Genomic DNA, 23,597 nt, shown 5'->3' with positions numbered 1-23,597 from the left:
TAATAATTCATTTAAGAGGTTAAAGGGGTTGGCTAGGTCTTTTGTTAATTGCTTTTATCATATAAATAAGCTATGGAAATACATTACAATTGTGTTATCATTGGTTGCATTTATTTACAGCTTTATTTTAATTAAGCCTGCTGTACTTATCAAGGCAATAAACTAACTGGATGGCGTTTATGCATAATAATGTGCAATGAAAATAAGATTAAAGAAGATGGTGATAGCAGAAACAATTTTCTCATTAGATTTTTTTAGAACATATGCATTTAAAAAAAATCAGATCACTGGCCACTCTATTTCAGTTCAGCACCATCACTGGCCCCTAAATATAATAATAACTATAACAATCACGATGTATGATAGAAGCAGTACTGTTTTACATTTATAACAGACGGCTACAGTACTAATAACAATACACCATTGACTACTAAGGAATCAAAATAAGACTTGAAAGAGGGTGCTTCATCCTTCAAAAATTTTAAATGTTGCCATTTGTACAATTTATGAAAATTGAAGTGCTTAATATAAAGAGAGTGTAACATTTCCCTTCCATGGGCAGCAAAAAGCTGCATACTTTTAGAGCAAGATTAGAAATTAACAACAAAAATACATAATTCCTGAGATATTCGGATTTGATTTTGTTCTACTATAGGCCTCTGCCAAGAATCCTTAACTGATTAAGTGTAGTTCAATTTTACTTAAAAATCTTTTGCACTGATATGTCTCTCCTAAACTCCCCTGGTCCCTCCTCAAGTATTATATCTGAAGCCAACTAACAATTTTGTGGATAGGGGACTGTAGACTTATTTTTTCTTCTTAGTGGCAAATAGAGGTTTAACTTGCAGTAATTAGGTGAGAACTAGCCAAGCATCGTACTATTATGATGCTTGTTAAAAAACGCTTCTTTTCTGCATCTGCATTTGAGTGTGTTCCCCTCCTCTCTTAATCTTCTTATGGAAATGAAGGCAAACGGCAGGGAACCTGCAGAGTCTTGGAGAATGTCCTTGTTAACTGGAATTTCTCAGCATTGCTAATTAGCAGAGTTTGACGACGACCACCAGTATTGGGGGGGAAAGCTCTGTTTAACCACTCACAAACCATTCTGAGGAAGAGCAGACTAATTTTATTTTGTAATTAAAATCTGAAAAGGGCCCTATTTGACAGTTAGGGCTATGAGAGTTTTATCTCCCCGTGAAATAATTACTGCCTTGATAACTCAATTTTCTGAAAAAATGTCAACTGTGGGCTCCAAAAGTTTTAATTTCATTATGTAAGGAAAAAAAGAGAAAAATAGAAGAAAATGTACAGAAAGGTTTTCTAATTCTGGAACTGGTTAAATGTATTAGGAGCCAGATTTGGCCAAATGAAGGTTTTTTTTTTTTTTTTTTCTCTCTCCCTTTTTTTGGTCACGTTTCCTCTGGATCTTAACCTTCTAAACATTTCCACTGAAAGTGACCATAGTAGTGATTATACTGCAGTAAAAGAGATCATACCAGTGTGGCAAGTCAGAGGCAAATAAAACTAAAAACAGAGGTATGGCAACCCAAGAAAATTTCCTGATTTTAAAAGCCAAAAATAAAGGAAAATTCCAGTGTTTACGACAATGCTGATGCAATCTGGTAAGATGAGATTTTATTGATATTTATTCCCTAACACAAGAAAATTGAGAATTACGGAGTAAGGAGACTGGTCTAAGCCAATTTTTAAAATGTTTCCTTTTCCCCACTAAGTCACTAAACACTTCAATCATTCCAAATTAGAGCATGCCACAAGACTTCCTGCATGATCAACACTTGATTCTCTAAGACTTATGAAATACACAGATACATGGAGTTAAAGGTATTAGAGGATTTCTTTTCCTTAAGAAAGCATAACATATTTTCCAAAAATAATCAATAAGCCATAAGCTGGAAAAAAGTAGGATATTGAAAGTAAGAGCAAAAATTATAATAGAATTGTACTGTGATCAAACTACATTTCTTTTAGACTGTAAAGGATCCCTCACAGGAAATCCTAGAGGGGATACTTCAAATTTTATAAAGTAATTTTCAAAATGATAGAAACTCTTTCATCTACATTTCCTCCATTTCCTTCCTATTTCCAAACTTGACAGATTTTGGAAGTGTGAAGAATTATTGACGGGAACTATAATAAATGTTTCTGGATGATACCAAAACAAGCACATACCTCTATCCCTCTTTATTTACTAAGGCATAGATATGCATATGGATGCATGCAAGATTGGCAATTTAAAACTGCTTAATCATATTTTTTAGTTCTTGTCTGTCCCTTCAGCACCTTGCCTTTAATTTCTAGAAGGGGTATTACACATAGCAAATGAACAAGGGGATAGCAAATGCTATTTCAGTCCAGACCCAATTTCACCAAATAATTTCACTCAAGAGCTGTAAGGACCCTTGAAACCTAAGGAATGCAGAGCTGCTCTGCATTCAGCTCCTTTTTATACCCACTCTCTTTCATCTAATTCCCACTGATGAAATAAATACATTTTTTTAAAGAATTCAATAGTTAGAAAACTAAATATATTTTCCCCTTCAAATTATAGCAATAAAAGTAATGTATAATTACTTGTGAATGTCTTCAGGGCTATATATAATAATCATATTGCTTATAGCATTACATATATATTTACATCCTTCATATATGTCAGTTCAAATATTTTCTGGAAAAGGGGACTTACACTTGACAATTTCATTTCAATTTTTGAATTATCAAGTAATTTTAACATAAAATTCTGTCTCTATTCTGCAGCTGTTGTCCAGGGAAAAATACACTGTGCCCATTAAATGATCTAATTTTAAATTGAAATTCCCGTTAAAAAAAAGACAAACTGAAAATTTAAAGAGCTGTCACCAGTGTTTTTTAGTTGCATTGAAAAAAAAAAAAAGAGCCTCTGATTTTGATTTTAAAAATTAGGATAAGGGAATGAAAAACCAAAACCAAAACCTGGCAAACTGATCACCAGAAACTGCAACTGTCCCAACAAACCCATGGGCCCTTTCATGCCTCTAAATCATTACTTGGGAGTCTAAATATCTATCTCCCTGACTGACCACACTATCTTTGCAATTAATCATGCCAAAGGAACGGGGCTCCCTGAGAATCCTAATTTTCCAGTGACTAGGATTGCTACCCTCGTTTTAGGAAAAAGACAATTGTTTTAAATTCTCCAATTGTGATTATTTAATTCAGTTGTGACCACAACTTTTGTGGGAAAAACAAACCTAAATGGTGCATGAATGACACCCCAATGCATGCCGGTTACACCCTCACTGCTCCGGCAATCTACCAAGCAGGGAGACGGTCTTAACCTTAGCCTGGCAATGGAATTTAGTCTTCGTTCTTCTGCAGATCTCATGGTGCATACTGCCCCCGTGTTACCTGTAAGTCCTCTTTCTAGAAGTATAAGCAGACATAATACAAAATCACAAAAAGTGACAAAACCCAACTATCTCAGAGGGCAGAGGTGTTTGTCACCCCAAAAAGCAAGCTGGGGAAAGAAATTAGATCTGCTTAAGGGACAGGAATACTATCAAAGGGAATGGGAGAAAGTCTTTTACCTGTTTGCATGAAAAGAAGCTGAAAGCAAACCATTGGGGGAAAATCACCCAATAAGCACCATCAGCCCTAAACAAAACAATTATCCACTTTGTACCCAAAGATTTGCAGCTGTGGCTTGCCCTGGAAAGTGCTCTAAATCAAAGTGTACACCCATCCTGGGCGGGCTGGCATCCTCAGGGCCTCCCATTGACATCTGGAGCCCTCTCCTAAAAGCTCTTCTGGCCTCAAAAGAAATGTATGAGAAGTCTGCCTTCCCAGGGGCCCACTTCTGCTCACCTCCTAGCACCCCTTCCAGCTCTGGCTCAAATGGAGTTGGGCTTCCAAACCCATCCCAATGGAATTTTCAGATCGCTAGCCTGATAATCTTTAAAGGCTCTTTCGGAGCTGGGGCTCTGACTTTTATCTCCCCTCCTACCCTTCCCTTTTTGTAGGCTCTCCCCACTCCTTTTCCCTCCTGCATGCCCCCCCACCTTAATTTGAAGATCATTGACAAGATAGTCTGTAATGAGTCCTTCAGAAACTGTTATGATCTACAGTGACAATCTCTGCACCTAATTCACAGATTATTGACAAGCACCATGGGCTCAATGGTGTCAAGTTGTACTTGTGGTTTCAACACCCTTCAGCAACCCATGTAGCAGCTGGGCTCTGGATTAGGACCTACAGTCTGGCAGCGTTTATCTGCTGAGTGGTGGAGAGATGAGTATCTGTCTATACTTCAGCTCCTTCAGGCCTGGCTGGGCTTTCTCCCTGACACCTTCGTTTGTCTCAGAGTTGGATCAAAGGAACTAAAGTATCTTCAAAGTTTAAAAACAAAGTAAAAGAGCAAGCTTAGTAAATGAGGGCTCATTCTTGAATCGCGGTCTTAATAATCAGTCATTTTCTCCACCCCCAAACAGCTACCAAACTCTAAGCCTCATATACTGTTTATTGTTTTTTATTTTTTTATTTTTTCAGAGTGAGGCTTGGATTCCTCAGGAAAGGTGTGATGGAGAGGAGAGGGGGCTGAGGGTTTGGCACAGACTTCTTGGGCCCAGGCTAGACTGGCTCATCCTCCTGGATCGCCTTCAGAATTGGGCAAGATTGACTACTTACAAAACAGGGCGCTCAGCCAGCAGGCACGGGCTCAGGCCTGGACGCTGGGACAAGAGACAAAAAATACCCGCCCCGCCCCGCCCCTATAAGGCCCTTTGCTGCTGCGGAGAAGCGCGGCCAGTTACTAGCGGCGGCTTTGCCTGCTCCAAAGAGTCAGTCACTCTCTTCCCGCTCCCCAATTCCCAAAGACGGAAGGGCTGCTTTGCTATTTGCCGCTGTGAGGTGTGGGATTCCGGCAGGGGCTGAGGCTGCTTGAAACCACAGAAATGACACTGCACTGGGAGAGCTGGGTGGCATTCCCAGGCCTAGGCCACCCACTTGTTTAGTTCTCTTCCTAAACTAGGGTTGAGATTTCTCCTTGGGCTCCGGGAAGTTGGGGACTCAGCCAGGTGCGGCTCCTCCTCCAGCCTTCTTCCTACCAGTTGGGACCCCCGGGGCGGAACGGGTTGAAATCTCCTGGCCTCTGCTGTTGCAAATTCTACATCACTTCGAACAGCAGGCATATGTCCCCTTTCGTGGGTCGCTTCCAAGATTCTGCTGGCTTTGGCCTCCCCACGCCGCGGGCAGCCTGGGATCGCGGCTGTCAGCACACCGTTTGTTACCTTACGGGGTTGGCGCTGGTTCCAAAGCTGGCCGGGACTTAGTATTTCTGTAATGGGACTAGTCTTTTGGTAAAGCAAAGGGCGAGGGTGTCTGCAGCAGGGAATTCCGCTTGCCCGTCATTTCGATAGAATTCTGGGTAAAAATGGACCGAAAGCCTTGATTCTTTTCCTGCCACTGTATCTGAACTAATTTATTGAGAAACATCAGCCGAGATTTGATTCTGGAATCAGATGGAGAAGTCATCTCTCATCACACCAAATTGTTTTCAGTAATTCCCCCTGAAAACACAATCTTGGATCCCCTGATTTGAAGAGGTGGGAGGAATAAACAATTTGCATAGCCACAGTATTAAATATCTTACAAAGTAATTCTGTTATGTACTTTTAGCTGGTTTCCTTCAATCGGCAAACAAACAAAAAAAAGTAAGCCCTAGACTTCTTAAGGGTTTTATCTAAAAGTTAAAATTCTAAGTACATCCCTGAAGGTCGAAATCATAAAACACCTTGTTGAGATCATATATGTTAATGTAGCACACGAATTGTTTCAATTTGATTTTAAAAACCTAAGTAAACCTATATTTTCCCATTGTTTTAAATTCAGAGGGTGTCATTTTTATAGTTTATCTTTCTGAAAAAATTCAGATTGTACTGTTGCCCTTACTTGATGACCAAAGAAAAAGTCAAAACCCTTTCTTACATAGACAGCTTGTTTTTGATAGTGTAAAATACTCCTCTTTCCTCCAGGATAATTTGGATTCCTGAAATTTGGAGTCCATGAAAATGCTAAATTTAAAAAGGAAATACGCTTTATCATTGGCATACTTTCCTTGAAATCCTAAGACTGAGATAAAAGAAGAAAGGTGTCAGGAACCTGTTTCCTAAATAATATCTGTAATTTAACTGCTAACAGGGAGGTGGTGGGGTGGTGGTAAGAAAAGTTTGATAAAATTGGTTTGGGGGATGGGAAACATTCAAAGAACAGATTAGCTTTTTAATTACATTCTGAAAATTAACAAATAAAAAGGAGCCAGTATTTCGTTTACTCAGAGACTCGAAGGACAACTGAAGGAAGGCATTCAAGATGCTGCTGACAACGCCAAAACAGCAAGCAGCAGCAGCAGCAGCATCTTCCGTGTTATTTTTTGAAATTTGGACAGAACGGGAGAAATAACTTTTGCTTGGTTATCCATCGCTAAAGAAGAAAGAAAAACTTTGATTTTTAAATCATGCTTCTCTACCTGTTTTACTGTCGCAGAATCTTTAATAAGAGTCCCAAATCCAAACGGGGACAAGAGGGTGGCTGGGATGTGAAGAGAAAGAGGAGGAATAATTTAGTCTTTATTTTTTATTGAATTAAAATTGTATTTTCTCCTTTTTATTAAAATTGAATTAAAATTATATTATCTTTCAAGGATATAAAATCTTGTTTCCTTGCCTCACCTCCTTTTTGGAGAGTAATAGAGTTTTACTTAACCCCAGAGCAAAGTTCTAGCGATTTCCAGGACTGGCGCTGCGCAGCTCCTACTGTGTCCAACAGGGGGCGCTGGGCATGAACCTGCGCTGCGGCTCAGTGCCGCTTCACATCTGAGCCGGGTTCCAGCCCCGGAAGGCGAGAGCCGCTCGCGGGGTCGAGTACAGAGCTTTAGTCTTCGTGGATAAAAAGAGATTAAAGGCTGAATTCTTTTTTTGGGGTGTGCGTCCGTGTGTGCGTGCGTGTGTGTGCGTGCGTGCGTGTGTGTGTGTGTGTGTGTGTGTGTGTGTAGGGGGGTTATCAATTTTAACCAACTACGAAAATGTAGAGCTTTTTATCCTTTGATGTTCTCATAAAGAAACTCCTATCGGTTGAGGAATTACACGGTTTCTGAGCCAACTCTGCAGCTACAGTGTGGGGGAAATTATTTAATTAAAAATATATTTTTCCATCTGTTCACATGATCTTTTTAGAAGTCTTAAAAGCTGACACTGATCCGTTTGGCCTGTTAACCCTGCCCCAAGTTTCAAATACTTTAGCTATTTCGAAGCCCTTCTATTAATTTCAAGGGGGAAAAAAAGAGACCCAAATATTTAAATCCCCCCCCCCCCAAACAGTTACTCCTCTGCATCCTTTTTTTTTTCTTTCTTTAAACAGGGCTTTTATATGATTGACACATTTCTCACTGACGATTCTGCAAAGCCAGGTATAAACGACAAGAAGCGGCTCTTTAAAAAAATCTGATGTTGGACTACATTACACCCATGTATAAGATGAAATCTAAATAAAATTGTAAACCACCCACCCCCACCCCACCTTAAAAAAAACCCCAAAAACCTTCACCTGTATTTAAATAGCGTGTCTTTAATTACAGCAGTTGGAGATGCATGAGGCTGAAATGAAATTAGCAGTCATTACCAGTCCTTTAACTCTGTGGTGCTTTTGATCAGTACTAAATTAGCTTTCCAGTCCTAACAAAGACTCTACAGCAAGCAGTGGGCTGTAAATAAGACAGCGCGACCTGCCCTCAACACCTTTTCTCTTGTCAATCATAGCTCTATCATTCAGCCCAAGATTAACCTTTATCTACCAAATTAAAAAAAAGAAAAAAGAAAAAAGAAAAAAAAAAGAAAAAAGAAAAAGGAGGCGGGAAGGAAAGCCCCCTGACCACCACATGTCGCAATAACAGAGGTTCCAAAAAGCCCCCTTTAAATTGTATTATAATGAGCCCGTGTCAGAATCTGCAATTTCCAAATCATCCTTCCCCACCCCATCCCCCTACACCTCTCCGAGTATATTAGAAGAGTCAGAGTGATATTCAGGTAGCAATGGAATCCCTTTCCCTGAATTACTAAACGGGTCACCCTCCATTAATCAATTTGCCATTAGCCTCTCCTCCTCTATTAGTCTAACAAAATTTGGGAGAGGAGAGGATGTTTGAGGAGAAAACATTGACAATTAAAAAAAAAAAAATAAAAAAAAAAAATATATATATATATATATATATATATATATATATATATATATATATAAAGTTTCTGGGATGAAAACAATCCATTTACTCCACTAATCGTCTCCAGTTTCTGAAGGAAAAAAACCAACAGCAACAACAAAAACCCAGCTGCTTTTCCCAGTACTGAATTAAGAAAGTAAAACATTGGTTCAAATTAACATTAGAGGGCGCCAGAGAGCAAGCCCCTATCACACCTCGCACAACTTCCCGCAGAAGCCCTCCTAGCTTCCAGCTTCTCCATGCTCTGTAATTCCTTCTCTCAGGTAATATTTCCTGCTTATCAGCTGCCCTCTTGCATCTCTAGATGTCAATGTCAGTCTCTCTAAAGAACGAGGTGTCGCCATGTCCCTTTCCTTCTCTTTTTTTTCACCCCTTCAACCACCACCAAAACAGGAAGACCCAGATGAAATAGTAGCAACCCCTTAATGACATGTACCTTTTGGCTTAAATCACTCTTTCCATTCTAGTAACCTTAGTCTGGAGAGGTTCTTTGTAGGGATGAAATGCTAGAATTTAACATTCTTAAAATGGAAGCCTGAATTTTTCATTTCTGCATTTCTCTCTGCGGGCTTACAGATTTCTTCATTTTCACAGCAAAAAAAAAAAAAAAAAAAGAAAGAAAGAAAGAAACATACACACCCTTGCAAGGCAACTAATTATGTCCAGCACTAAAACTATTCAGAACAGAATAAAATAATGTCACTTCATTTCTGCATTTGTTAAAAAAAATCAAAATTAGCATTTAATCCCAAAAGTTAACGTTTTCAGGCTTAAACTTGCCTGTGTTAAATAACTGCCACACAGGGTGTATTTCCAGATCTCTTAAAGGTCAAAAGAAAAAAAAAATAGAATGAGAGGGGAAGAAAGTGAGTTGGGGGGTGGGCAGAGAGGAGTGAGCTAGCAGTGAATGTCAAAGTTGGGTTGCAAGCTACTTACATGTCCATGCCAGATCAGGGTGTTGTCTTGTAGCAGTTTGATTGGCAGGTAAAAAAGCGAAAGAACGTGAGGGCTCCCTGAGCCTCTTGTCAGCCCAAGCTTGATCACTTCTCACCGGACAGAACAGTTGAAGGAGCTTGCAATTCCCCTCTCGTCCTCCATCCAAGGCACTGTGAATCCATTTCGTCTTTTCTTCCCCCCAGTCTCTCCATCAGCGTCCTGCCTTCAACCGCTTCGCCATACACCAGCCTCCAAGACCTAGCCTAGCTTTGCCACTGCAATCCCCTGCAACAAGAAAAATCGTTTATGGCTTAAAACCCCAAATGGCTGATTTTTTAAAAGAGAGAGAGGGAGAGGGAGAGAGAGAGAGAGAGGAGTGAGAGGGTGAGGGGGAGAGAGGGGGAGCGAGAAGAATGCACCCAGAGAACAACAAAAAAGTCAGTTATCCTAACACTGCTCTATCCCCCCACCGTACAGAAGAAGAATAAAAAAAAAAAGCTTTATGTTTTTTCAGTGGGTATTCAAAGATAATTTGATGCCATTGTTTCTGCTACAGATGGTTCTTTTAAATACAATAACACGGCTCTTTGTGTAGGCTACCCACAATAAAAATCGAAAGCGTTCCCCTGAATAACCATTTTGTTCTCTCTTGTATGGGGCCAACAAAAGATGCCGTGAGGTAATGGGTTCTGTTTATTGAAGCCATAGAATAGGGGTTTGATAAAGATTTTTTTTTTAAAGCAGAAGACCTTGCAAGGTCGGGCTGATCTCTTCATATTTTTTTATTAAAATATTTTAATTTTTATGCAATAGATTATTCTTTGGTGCAGCTGCAGGTTTCCTCCTCAATTCTTAATCAGCCCAAACATCTGTCTCTTTGAGGAGGCTTTTAAAAATCTGCAATTGTATCAACGGTGCAGTAATCTTATCAAATCTTGAATTTTTAGGCTCAATGCAGGCAAAGGCAAAGGAGTTTCAATTCAATTTGGTCCTGATGGGGCGAGGCGGAGGGTTGGGGGAGCGGAGACACAACCCCAGAGAGTGCGAGTGAAGAAAACGAGTGAGGCTTTCCTCCCCCCTCCCTTGTTGACCATGCATAACTGAGTGAGTCAGACACACAGATCACTGAGGACTTGAGGTGTGTCTCCTGGTCTCTGCAAGCTCCCACCCAGGCATGCATGTTGGACAGGGGCTAGGCATGTTTCCTTATCATCCTTATCTTCTCCTCTGGATAGGTTTTCAATCCCAGGAAACCCAGGATGGGAGCCCAGGGGGAGTAGTGGAACAAGCTAACTGTTAGCCTCTAGCACCCAATGGGTCCTACTCTTGGCTCTCTTTCATTCACTGTTAGTGAGCTTTGACTCATTGATGGCTATCCTGCCAGGGGACTGGTGGCCACAGCCCTCCAGTCATAGCGCCGCACTCCCTCAGGCTTGTTCTACAGTCACTTGGCTTCCTCCTCAGTTCCACAGAGAACATTCGCTTCCCTTCACCAGGCAAGCCCTGCCACCTAGATCCCGCTGAGGCTGGTATCAATGTTGAGAAAGTCCCAAACCCTTGGGCAATGAGGGAGTTGCAAGGGAAGGGCAGGGCAAGATGGCTAGGTTTAATAGGAATTAATGCCAGGTCTCTCCAGGCTTCCAATAACCCAGAGAGACAATAATCCACTTTCATGACTTCTCTATGTGTTTTCATTTGTGGCAGGACAAGAGTCTGGGAAAATCGCTTCAATTTTAAAAACAAGTTTTCATTGGTTCTCAGTCTCTGTCCCCTGCTCCATTTAGTTCCCCCTTTCTTCCCACAAACCATCCAAAATAAAAGAAGGATAAATACTCAAATGAATCCCTTGACAAAAGTGACCTTAGCTTCTATTTCCCTTTTAGCAACAATAATGTTACTGATTTACAACTGGTCTGGAAGTCATCTAAGAAGGGAATCTTGGGGACTATTACTTTTACTTAGAAACCAATTAAAGCCTTTCCTATGAAACCTGAACATCAAACACAAACAGAACAGGGTGAACTCCTTAATTAATATCAGTTCGAAAAGAATGACAGGGAAATACTAAAAAAGTTATGCACATCCCAACACTGTCTGGATCAAGAAAAATGTGCTTGTATAAGTGTTAGTGTGTTGGGGAAGTGGGGAGTGAAGAGTGTAAATCAAGAATGACCTTCAATAGAACAGGCTAAGGAGTGTGTGTTTGTTACTTTTGGCATTGTAGCAAAGGTGGGGGGCATTATGCAAAACTGAATCTCAATAGTAGAAACACTTTTCCCAACTAAAGATGGAGGGGGACAGGGCAAATGTAAAATGTTTATTCCAGCCTTTCTTTGCACTAAAAAGTAATCCACTGAAATAATGGAATGATCTCTTTCTGCTTCCCTTATCATAATCTTTTTTTTTTTTTTTTCTGAATAGCAAGACTTACAAAGGATAACCCAACCTGATTAAATGCTATTTCCCTTTTTATGAAGAACTGAAAGAATCTGAACTGCTGTCCTCTCTCCATGGAGGGAAGGGTTTGGGGCTGAATCTAAGTCTGTAAGATAGGAAGGCATCAGCGAGTTGCCTAAGGTGACACTAAAGGTGAGTAAACCTTACACATCTTATCAACCGAATCCCAGACATGAAGAAGTTTAGAATCTCTCAGTTGGCCTTACTTTCTTGTGGAGGATCAGGAAGAGTTTTGTCCCCAAAAGGTGTTTCAAAATCCAAAATGCAGTGACATTCTGACATGGGGGAAGACTTGAGCCTTTTAAAAATGGGTCATGTGTGATGGTGAAGGGCCACAGTGACTAATTGCCTTGGTAGGTAAGGGAATTAAGAACTGGTTGTCTGCAACTGGAAAACTGCTTATAGACTAAACTTTCTGTATCCAGAAACTAAGTTGACTGGTCAGCTCCTTTCTCGTTGGAGCAAAAACACACCACCAATAAGATTCTAGGATAAAGAAACGGCTTTCTGAGGGGTTGGGGAATCCGTGTAAACCTATTTATGGGCTCTGAATTGGAAACTTCACTAACTAAAGTGCTTTGGGGCCAAACCTGAGCTCTCCAATTCTAGAAATGCAAGCTGTCCTGGGAGATGTGGGGGGTTTACCCCACCACTCCTAGACTGGCGATGTCGTGAGTGAGTGGCATTCAGCACGAAGATTCAGGTGGAAGGAGGAAGAGAGGAAGGGAGGAAGAAAAAGCAGGGAGGAGGGCAGAGAGGGAGGGAGGAAAATTGGAGGAAGGGGATAAAAAAAGAGGATTTAAGTGGACTAATGGCCGAAGGGATTAGCAAGAGGGGCGCCCGAAACCTGGTTTTCAAGTGGCGAGTGCTGCTTCTAAGGAAACACTATACGCACGAACAGGGTCTGGATGTTCCAGTGAACTAATAACAAATCACGAGTTCCACCGAGATGGCATAGTGACATGCTTTATCCATCAGCGATGGTGAAAGCTGTAGCTTCTCTCTCGTTAAGCAATCAATCATTCACCAACTGGCCGCTCTATCCCTACCACATGGAAATAAGTCGGACGCGGACAGCTCGGGTCCCCGACCCTGGGCCTGGCTCACGGTTCTCCCGCCGCGGCCTCGGGCTCGGGCTTCGGGGTCCTAGGGAAGCCTCGGGGGGCACGGGCGCCGGGTTGGGCGGCCGACCCTCACGTTCTTTCCTCCGCTGCTGCCCGACTTCCTGGAGTGGGTCTCGGAGAGGAGCCGCCCGAGCCCCGTCGGAGTGGGTGGCGGCTCCCCCAGCCCGCGGGGAATTGTGGCCTCCAGGGCTAGTAACTAAACCGCAGACTATGAATATGGTGCTCCCTCAACTCGCCCAACACCATTCAGTTATTCACTTCGACAAAACTACACAACACAACACTGCCAAGTGACGGGGGAGCGCGACCAGGCCGACCCTCCGCGGGACGCGACTCGCGAAAGGACGTGCTTTAAATCCAAACTCTAAGATTCTAAAATCTCACCCGAGAGCGCGTGAAGGGACGGGGACCTTTGCTTTTTCAAAGCCTCTGGACGAACCTTCTAGACAGCGCCTCGGCCTTCTAGCCTCCCCACCCATCCTTGCCTTGGGCAGTGGAAACCGAGGGACAACTGGGGCTGAGGATGAACGTGTCTTCTCTGAGCCGCCGGCCGGCCGGCCTTCTAGGTTTGCCGGGCCCTGCGGAATGGGCAGCCCCATTCGGTTTCGCTGTCGTTAGGAAGCAGAGGCTCGGCCGGCCTGGCTGGGTTTCCCCCAGAGCCCGGGAGTAGCTGCGCCCCCAGCTGCCCGCCGGCCCTCGCGCGCCGCCCAGTTTCCCGCGCTCTCGGCCCGCACGTCCCGGCGCGGCTCAGGCCCAGCCCGCGCGAGGCCTGCACAGCCCGGCTCCGAAAAGGAAGCCTGGCTCCTCGGGTTGCCTTCAGGCCGGGCTTTCCAGACCGCCCTTGCCTACGTTCCTTCGCCGAGGCTCCGCTGCTCCGAGGCGCGGGCGGGCGGGCAAGAAGAGCTCTCTGATTAGACTCAAATGTCAAAGTGACGTTGGGAACCGCTCGTTCCTCTGAGCGCACAGTGCGGCCCGTTTGGTCCGTTCTCCAGTGCGCCGCCGCGTGTGGAAAAGCGAGCCTGGGAGAGCGTCGGGAGGCGTGCGTCCTCCTGAGGGCTGGACCAGAGTCACCTAGAGAGGTTCAGGGATGGAGAGCCCTCCCCTCCTCAGGGCGGCTCACAAGGCAGTGAGCCACGATTTGGAAAGCCAAGGTGTTGAAGGTGGGAGTGCGAGCCCGAAAGGTGGCCTGGTGTCTTAGAGGCCAAATACCAGCATGGTCTTCTTTCCCACTCGTGTTCAAACTTCTGGAACTGAGGTTCCCCCAGTCTTTGTTTTATTCTAAGTCTTTTGTTTTATTCTAAGACTGACAACAGGGAAGAGAGAAGGCTGTGTTTTTATAACTAAGAGGAAAGTTAGAGTGGTAGTAAGACCTATGGGGAGCATTCATCCATGGCTTCTTACATTTTCTTGTTATATATATATATATATATATATAATGAAGTTATACATGCAATCATACTTTTTGTGTTTGTATGTTAACAGTATTAATTTTTAAAATACTAAACATTTAAATATGCCACACATTTTGTGACCCTTTTTTTCAATTGCTTACTTTATCAATATTTCAAAGTTTCAATAAATGGAAATATCTCTAGTCTCTCAGCCTCTGAGTCACAGGGTAGTGGAGTGAGGGGAAGAGGCCATGAGATTTTTGTCTTATGTTCCTCTGACATATCCTTACCAGTACCATTCTTTCAAAATTACTTCTTGCATCACTCTAAGATAAATTAACTTACATTTTGGATAAAATATCATCTGCTGGACTTCAAGAATAACTTAAATTGAGGATATTTTCCAAATGTACACCTTATGCAATATTGTAACTACCTGTACACAGTTGGATTTGATAGGCATGTATTTGAACCACAATTCACATAGTACAGCCCCATGAACACACTTACAGACCCAGTGCAAAAGCTGTATGTACATAAAAGTTTGAAAAAGTATCCCAAAGTGTGATTATTCTTTGTTTCTCTATTTCTCAGAGGTCCAAGGACATGCAGTTGTTCTGGGTAGCTTACTGATACATTCTTAAAAGAGAGTAAGTATAGTGGTGAATTTGGGGAGAAAAGGAGCTATTTTGGGAAAGGAGTTAATGATCCAAAAAAAACTGATTCTAGGGAAAATTTATACTTGCATTTCCCTTTCCAATCCCTTGTCCTAACATTCTCCCTTCACTCTTGAAGCAACAGAAACATTCTATTTACTTGAGGGTAAAAAGAAGAAAGGAACTAACCTTTAATGAGCATCTATTATGTACCAGATACCTTTTCTTATCTAATTTTCATGATATTCTATAAAATGGGAATTATCACACCTCCCCTTTAAAAAAGAGTGAAGGAAACATCCAGCTGGGTTAAATATCTATGGTTACCCAGCTGGGAAATAGTAGATCTCGGTTTCAAATCTAGCTCTATAATTCTAAAACCCAGCCTGGTCTTTACCATGTTTCCCTGAAAAATAAGACCTAGCCAGACAATCAGCTCTAATGCATCTTTTGGAGCAAAAATTAATATAAGACCCGGTCTTATTTTACTATAAGATCGGGTCTATAATATAATATAATATGATATAACAGGGTCTTATATTAATTTTTGCTCCAAAAGACGCTTTACAGCTGATGGTCTGGCTAGGTCTTATTTTCAGGGAAACACAGTAGAATCTGGTGGACTGAGTCCAAATGGACTCAAGCAAGCTTCATTGGTTACTTACTGTTGTGAGTACAGAAGGAAATTGGTTGTGAACAGTGTGTAGTCTTATTTTCTTCTTCTCTCCTTTCTCAGGAAAGCAGGCTCTTAATTCTGGCTCTCTTTAGGATCTTTAGCTACGAAGAGATTCACTTGAGGCAGGAATATAAAAGTCTATGTCTTATTTCTGTGCCATACCAAAGTTGGACCTAGACTTTAAACTCAATTTTCTGAATATAGGTTTCAATTGGCATCAGGTTTAAGGCTACCCATAGGCTGACTTGATCAGGGTAATGATTTCACAAGTATGGTTTTGACACATAGGTCAAACTAAGTATCACTCTTAAAACCCAGCCTTAGAAACCAAAAGGATGGGAGGGAAGTACAGTAATAACAGAACACATGACTGCTAATTAACCTTATTAACAACTGCAAGCCAGTGAACATTTCTATTTTTATTTTCTCAGAAAGGCAATTAAATTTTTTTGCCTTCTATTAACTACCTTTCCCCCCCAGATAATCACCTATATCAAAACCACCCTTTAAAAGGTCAGTAGAAATTATTTTAAGACATTCAAATATAAAAAAGTATTGTTATTTTAATAGGCACTGTGGGTTGTTTAATTTGTATCTTGTATTAAATTAAACATATGGTGAACAGGGGTATAATAGATTTTCTATAATTTAGCTGCCAATGTGGCAACAGCAGCCAGTTACTCTCACCAGCAGACTTGTCAGTGGTTTGTTTACTAGCTTATTTGAATTAAAATAAAGCTTCGCTTCTGCTGACTGCACATCATTATCTATGAGACCATAATCCTGCTAGCAAATCCTATATCTTCCAGAACTGGCTCTTTTGTTTGGGATTACTGAGAGCTTAGCCTATAACAAAGAGGAATAAGGCATCCCTCTCATCCTCATAATTAAGTGTGGGGACTAATTTAGAAACAAACCCAGAAAGATGTACTATTTGGAGTTATATTTCTATACAGAATGGAGGAGAAACAGGATAGGCCAAACACCTGATTGTTAACAGAATGTTTAAACTATTAAGCAAGTGTACTACAGGAATCCAGCTTGTTAAAATTAAGAGCAACAGCAAATATGGCATTGCTGGCCTTTGCGCAGGGCAGTAATTCCGTGTGAAGGATCTGAAGGTATGTTTGGGAGGAGGAAGTATAAGGGTGTGAAGCAGGAGAAGATGTGCTGTATACTTTGTGAATGCCATTTATGTTGTCCTTCCATTATCCTAACAGGCTGCACAATTAGTAATAATAGTTATTATTATGAGCAGAGTTATTAAAATGCTGAATAAAAACAACAAAACACTTTTTTATTGACTAGGAAAAATATAGTTCATTGGAAATAGTTAACCTTACTTCCAAGGGACGAAAAGAAAAGGACGGGTGATTCCCTGGCCCTCCCATGCACCCAGCTCAAAATAAATCGCCATGAATTCTGGTAGCCCAATTCTATGTGTGTTTAAGGAAAGATATCACAACTAGGATGTGTATAAAAAACAGCTTTCGCAATCCACAACTCATCTATGAACTGATGGCTGTTTGTTAAAGAAGAGGGAAAACATGGGTTGATTTATCAATGTCTTTAACATTAATTGTCACAGATGGGAATTCTGAGGACCTCTGTGAAACCAAACCAGACCCTGGTGAATTATAAAGCAGGTCCTTAGACTTTAAAAAACATTTAGGCAAAGTGACAGTTCAGAACATCTGTTAGCCTTCTGTCTGAGTATAAACTAGATGTCATGGAGTGCACAGCTGTAGGCATTTTAGGCTTTTTTGCCAACATCTGTCACAGCAGTACAATAATATAGGTAATTATCAACACCTTATATAAACTGTTTGCTATTTTAATTTTTAGAAAGAGTAAAATTAGTGTTATAGTCCTTGGCAAAAATAATTAAGATGAATACAATCATTTTTCTCTAAAAGATGAATAAATGATCTGCATTCTTTGAAAAACACATTTTAAATATTTTCTGCAGTCAATATGGGCATTATACCATTTGAAAAGCAAAAATTCTAAGTGATTTTTTTTTAAGTAAAGATACAAGTACATGTAAAATAAGGGGAAAGGTGGAAAGAGGCCAATAATTTGCTATTTGTTTCGAGCAACTGAAGATGATATGTTTTGTGATTTAAAAAATAGAGTTTGTGAATACCATACAATTGTGGCATTAGTTGATTCCATAGTCATAAAGATTAAAAATTCACTTTGTAATGTTAGTACACCAACATCTGTAGTGGTGACTTATAGAAAATGTCTTCCTCCCCTCTCCTTGCTCCTCTCAATCCTAGAATTTTGCAGAGAAATGACATATAAAACTATAATTCACATCCTGCCATCTTAGTAACTAAAGTTAATTTGAAAAGGGTTAGCATGTCATGTCAACACAAGGACCCTTCATTCTTTAGTGTCACCTAGATATGGATCATCGACAGAGCTCATCCTAAGATACTGGGCATTATTGTGTCATATCTGAGTCCCTTGACCCGTACTATGGCTGTTTTTCAGTCTAAGGAACACGAAGCAGCAAGACTATATTCCAAAGCACCTGTTCTGGGGAAGATGCCAGTCAATAATGTCTTATTGAAAGACCAGGCCCAGCTAGAGAAAATAAAGGAATTGAGCTGCAGTTGGATTTCATCATCTAAACATGCAGTGTAATCTTAACCAATTCATTACACACTCCTTTTGTTTCCACTACAAAAGGGATGTTACCTTTGTCAGAGGTTGTAATTCCAGTATGTTCAAGCAAAGACAAGGGAGAAATTGAAAAAGTGCTATCAATTCTACCCACAGCCAGGAAGAACTGTAGGGTCAGCAGGTCAGTATCACTGTCCCATGTACAGTTCAGAGTAGACCACAGATAGCTAAAATTTCCACACTGCAATTGAAAGGTATAATAAAGGAAACTCACAGAATATACTAAGTAAGAATAGGAGTGGGAAATCATATTTTTGAATTAACACATTGTGAAGAATCAGATGAAGTGAAATCTCTATTTGGACAATAGTGGCTTGAAATTATGCTTTCTTAGAACATTCTTGGAGAAGAAGGAACATTTTATTAATAGGAGGCCACCATAGTAAAAAAACAAAGAAAAAAGAGTCACAAATTTCAATGTTCATAAAAAAGGTCTAGAAAGGGTTAAATGAGAAAGAGAAGGAGGAATATAGATATAAAAGGCAGAAAACTTGGCCCAAAAGGAAGGATTTAAAGTGAAAGAAAGAGACTAAAGAAAAATGTGATAGATACTGACAGAGAATAAGGCTGTTGGGGGTAAGGTAGGTGGGGAGCAAAGGAAGATAGCTGATTACCACACCGAGTATTAGGGACCAAATGAAATTTAGGGCCTGTGAGTGTTAGCGCTTCCTTAAGAGAGTGATCAGCTTAAGAAATGAGTCTCACAAAGAGAAACATTTAAAAATAATAGCTGAGTAGTATTATTTCGAAGTCTGTCAAAGTAGGTTCATTTGATACTTCTCAATGCCACATTTCTTTACCAGGGAGGGAAAATCAATATATTTTGATGTCTAGAAAAGGTGGAAAAAAAGAGAAAGTAACCCATTTCCCTAACTACTTGGAAATGCTTTATTTTTAATGATGAATTTGACTCCTTAAGGGCATTACATTTTCCTTCTGGTTTTAAATGTTTGGAACAGAATAATAGAACAAGGTACTTCCAACATCAGATATTAGAGTGAGCTTCAAAAATTATTGGGCTAAAACTGCGGTGCTGGCTTATAAGGAAATACATACTATTTCAGAGTTTATACTGTGAAGGCATATTTGTCTATAAATATTCCTCCTTAATTACTTGGCACTCCTTGATTAATAGGCAAAATACTTTGTTAGGGGTCCATTTTATATGTTGAAAATTATGTCCTAGGAGTCAAAGCCAGCTCTGATCAACCCTCTGAAACAGACAGTTTGCAGTCAGCATGCTCTCATCCTCTTCCCTCTTTTGTGCTATCGCTTCTCCCCGCTTATGCCCACTGCCCTCGTTTTCCTTCATTAAGGATCTTAATCCAGGCTGATCTTCCCTAGGTAGTGTCTCAGGCTTGCCCCATGCTTCCGCTTGTCAAAATCTGAAACAAAGGCTAATAAATGGATTCACCATAAGGTACTAATGACTGATAATAACAGTATTCTTTCTTCAAAGTTACTAGCTGTAATGCCAGAAGCTTTTAAACGGGGTGGGGCACAGATTTGTTCATTTTTAGTACACCCAACAAAGTGCCATCCCCATAATAAATACACATTAACTTGTAAATGAATATTTGTTGACTTTATGTGTTTCTTCTTAAATCAATCAATCTCTCTATATTATTGAGGAGTACTCTTTAATTTTTTATTTAAAAATTTTATGTATTTATTTTTTAGGTTCCAATAGCTAGAGGGATACAGTAGTCAAGCAGAATTAGTCTTTAAAAGTGATATTAGTTTTTTTCTTACTGATGTTTATTACAAACACAAGGAAATTTTAAAAGGAAAATGTAATCTATAATATTACCAAAATAACACCATAAGTAACTTAAATTTTCTATATTCCTTTCTGATCTTTGGACTACAAATACTTAAGAATTATGTAGTATACATATCTTTGGATTTTTATGTTCATTTAATTTTGCTGTGTTTTGAAATTTAATTTGTCATGAAGGGAAAAAGACTTATTCTAAATATTAAGACTTCTAAAGGTGGAATTTTTTAGACCCCCATAAAAAGTCTGAGAAGATATTTTTGGATTGGGGAGATTTTTTTCAGAGCTCTCTAAGGCTAGTCTTTCTGAAAGCAGCTTATCTTTTATGATCTAAGTCCTAGGATCTTCTGTTTTAGAAGCAGAAAGTGGAAGCATAGGATTTTAGAGACACAAAGTAGACCTTAGAGAAAGAGAAGATCCAAAATGAGATTTAATGTAGGTACTAGCTTCCATTTTGACTATCGATAACTAAAGGCATTTATCTGTCCTTTCTGGAATCCTACCTAGAAAACAGTCTCAGATCTCTGAGTTTTTCTATCCTTTTCCCAAATACGTATCTCATAATAGAGTTTGGTCAAAAGGGTTTGGATGTATAGGCCATATTCACCAGCATAAAGAAAAACGAAATTAATTTTCTTATGAATCTAATCAGTCACTATCACTCTGGCAGGCAACCAAAAGCCCTTTCCAGAAGAAACACTAGAATGTTTTGTTAACCAAGGGATCATACTGAACACTTTCAAGTTGTATTTTTATCACTATAAGTCAAAAAGATTTGGAAGAACTGGCACAATGTGGAGTTAGCCTTGAATGTCCATTACCAGCAAATGGAATGGCTAGAAGAATATGATAAAGTAGTCTGTAAGAAATACACGTTTTAATGCAGTCCATTCCTCTCCTTTCCCCTACTCTGTTTTGACCTTACTATTTGCTGTCGGACTTACATATTAAAGGCAAGTAGTGATCCCTGTTCTCTCTCTCTCTCTCTCTCTCTCTCTCTCTCTCTCTCTCTCTCTCACACACACACACACACACACACACGCATACACACACACAGGCTCGCCCCTTGACACCTGATTGCAGGAGGCTGATTCATTGTGTTGTGCCATTTAAGCTACCATTTCTTATTTCAGCAGGATGGCCTCTAGAGTATATTTCCTTTCCTAACATGATACTAAAATCCTACAAGGCCACCACCAATATGTAATAGTATCAGTCTAAACATAGAAGGAGATTGCTTCCTTCTTAAAGTAGGTTAGAGTTCATAGGATCAATAGAGCAAGATCCCCTGCAATTCTCTCCGTTAGAACTCAGCTTGTCCTGAAGGGGCCAGAAAAATCAGGCCGCAGCCCAGAGAAAATTGTGCTATGGAGAAAATGCAGAGCTGATTCCTATCTCACACCTGCAGAATCTGCTGTCAGCTGTTCAATTCTAAGTTCTACGGCTTTTCTCTATTCCTGCCTGTTGGCTGGCTAATTTATTAACTCCTTAATATCTGCAGCAAAGACCGCATAGGCAAATATTTATGGGATCAAGAGAAACAAGAATGAAACGGTGATTGAGCAGGCTGACCGAATTTTGTGTTTACTGCACTAAATCATTCTTGAGAGTTGTCTCACCAGCTGCATACGGTCCAGAGCAGCGTCTCAAAATTCAGCCTTGACTTCCTAGCCTAGCTTCCATTCATTCCACCTTCAGCAGCCCGCTAGCCATTCAGTACACCATCCTCATTTTATGTCGCAGGCAAAAAGCCAACAAAAATATGGTCACATTTAAAAGCCTTTTAAGCAGTGAGCACCTCCCTCCTTTCCCAATTGTTCCCTGCTTTTTCACATTTCTAGTTAATAGGTTTTTAAAGCAGCTTCCCCAACTCTTTTCCTGCCACATACTGTCTTGCCTGGCATATATGCAGCAAAAGGCTGTTCTTCAAGAGGTTTTTAAATCCATTGTTCCTCTTTGTGCCTTTCAACTGCTAACTCTTCAGGTAAGGGCTGTTTCTTGCTTAACATATTTTGCATGTTCCAAGGCATTCACAGCAACTATAACAAAAGTGCGGAGGAAAATAAAAATAATAAATACAATCATTTAAGTGAAGTTTAGGGCCATGTCTGCAGTTTTTTATTTGTTCAAGGTATCTCACAGATACCCAACAAGAGGAACATTTTCAGGAAGTGTACAATTTTGAGTTGAAATATAAATAAGGTTTCCTCCCTCCTTCCCTTCTTTTCCCTCCCTCCCTCCCTCCCTCCCTCCCTCCCTCCCTCCCTCTTTCCCTCCCTCCCTCCCTCTCTTCCTTCCTCCCTTCCTTCCTTCCCAATTAAAGTTCCCTGGTAATCCTTAAGGCTTTAGTTTGTTGAAACACCGATATACTATATATTAAACTATTTGGAAATCCTTCCCTCTCCTTGCTCATATTAGTTGAATGAGGATAAGAAAAAGATGTAAATGATGAGCATTAGAAAACTGAAATCTTGAGAGCTGGTAAGGATCTAAAGGTCTACATTTACATTTTTCATTTAATAAGTATTTATTGTTTGCTATGTGCCATAAATTGAATTGTGCTTAGGCATTAAATGCAAAGGTAAATAGGAAATAGTCTTCAGCCTAGAAGAAGCTCACAGTCCAATGAGGACACCGCCAAGTAAATAGCCAATTAATTAAATATGTATTTTGAGAAATAGTGCTTTGTGGTTTTGCTTAGAATTAAAATGTTTCATCTATCTCAGAGATAAGAAATCTGAGGTAGGTAAATATGATGTGAAGTAAACAAACATTTTCCCTCCTGACTAAGGAAAATAATAATGACTAGCACTTGCTTTTAAATACTTATAATCATATGTTCTTTTCAGGCCCTGCAGTACTGCATGCTTTTTCTTCAACTATGAGACCAATGATCTCATCACGTTGCTAAAATGAATTGAAGTTTTCAGGGCAATATCGTTATTACAAATTATTCAAATACTTAAGTCTTATAATATGCTCTCTTATTTCTGATTTTGTCCAATGGTGATATTTTATAGTAAGTTATAGAAAACTAGATCAGCAAAGGTTCTCAAGGAGAAAACCATATGTAACAATCATTGGTTTCTTTTTCTGCCCTACTGTTATGTTTGGCACAAACTTTCCATTTAAAATTTTTCTAATCTTTGCTTATAAATCTGTCTCCCTTTTAAAGAAGGTTTCAGGTCTTTATTCTACTTGATATCCCCAGTGCCTACCATGATGACTGGCACAAGGGATAGGGGAAGGAAGGAAGGAAGGAAGGAAGGAAGGAAGGAAGGAAGGAAGGAAGGAAGGAAGAAAAGAAGGAAGGAAGAAAGGTGTTTAATCTTTTCTTCACACTGAAATAGTAAACAGACCTATTGTTCCCTGTGTCACTTCATCTTTGAAACCACAAGTTGTTCTCTTATTTTATACATTATATAATGCCTCACAGTTTAGCTTTTAAGATGAGTTGGTCACATAACACATTCAACTTCTGACAGACAGACTTACCATGTTTATTTTTTGTTTGCACTGATTATCTACAAAAATACAGTAAGGCAATTCCATTCAAATAGATTTGGATAGTAGTGTCGCTAAAGAGGAAGTGACCACAAGGAATATTTCAGTGAAAGTCCCAG

The 23,597-nt window shown here is 40.1% G+C and overlaps 1 long non-coding RNA gene across 8 annotated transcripts in view; it reads right to left on the bottom strand.

The window, feature by feature from the left end:
* The window catches only part of LOC109450257 (uncharacterized), a 641,742-nt gene that overhangs the window by 42,361 nt on the left and 575,784 nt on the right, over positions 1–23,597 (bottom strand). For 7 of the 8 annotated variants that reach the window (XR_012494921.1, XR_012494923.1, XR_012494925.1 and 4 more), the window contains one exon: positions 9,203–9,487. This is a non-coding gene — a long non-coding RNA (uncharacterized LOC109450257). Of the gene's footprint in view, positions 1–9,202; positions 9,674–23,597 lie in introns of those variants that run through there. The other variant, XR_012494933.1, reaches the window with a different exon arrangement.

The sequence above is a fragment of the Rhinolophus sinicus genome, linkage group LG01, assembly GCF_036562045.2.
Source record: "Rhinolophus sinicus isolate RSC01 linkage group LG01, ASM3656204v1, whole genome shotgun sequence".
In the NCBI taxonomy this organism is placed as follows: domain Eukaryota; kingdom Metazoa; phylum Chordata; class Mammalia; order Chiroptera; family Rhinolophidae; genus Rhinolophus; species Rhinolophus sinicus.
The sequence above is the reverse complement of the archived record's forward strand: the minus strand, read 5'-3'. Positions and strand labels throughout refer to the sequence as shown.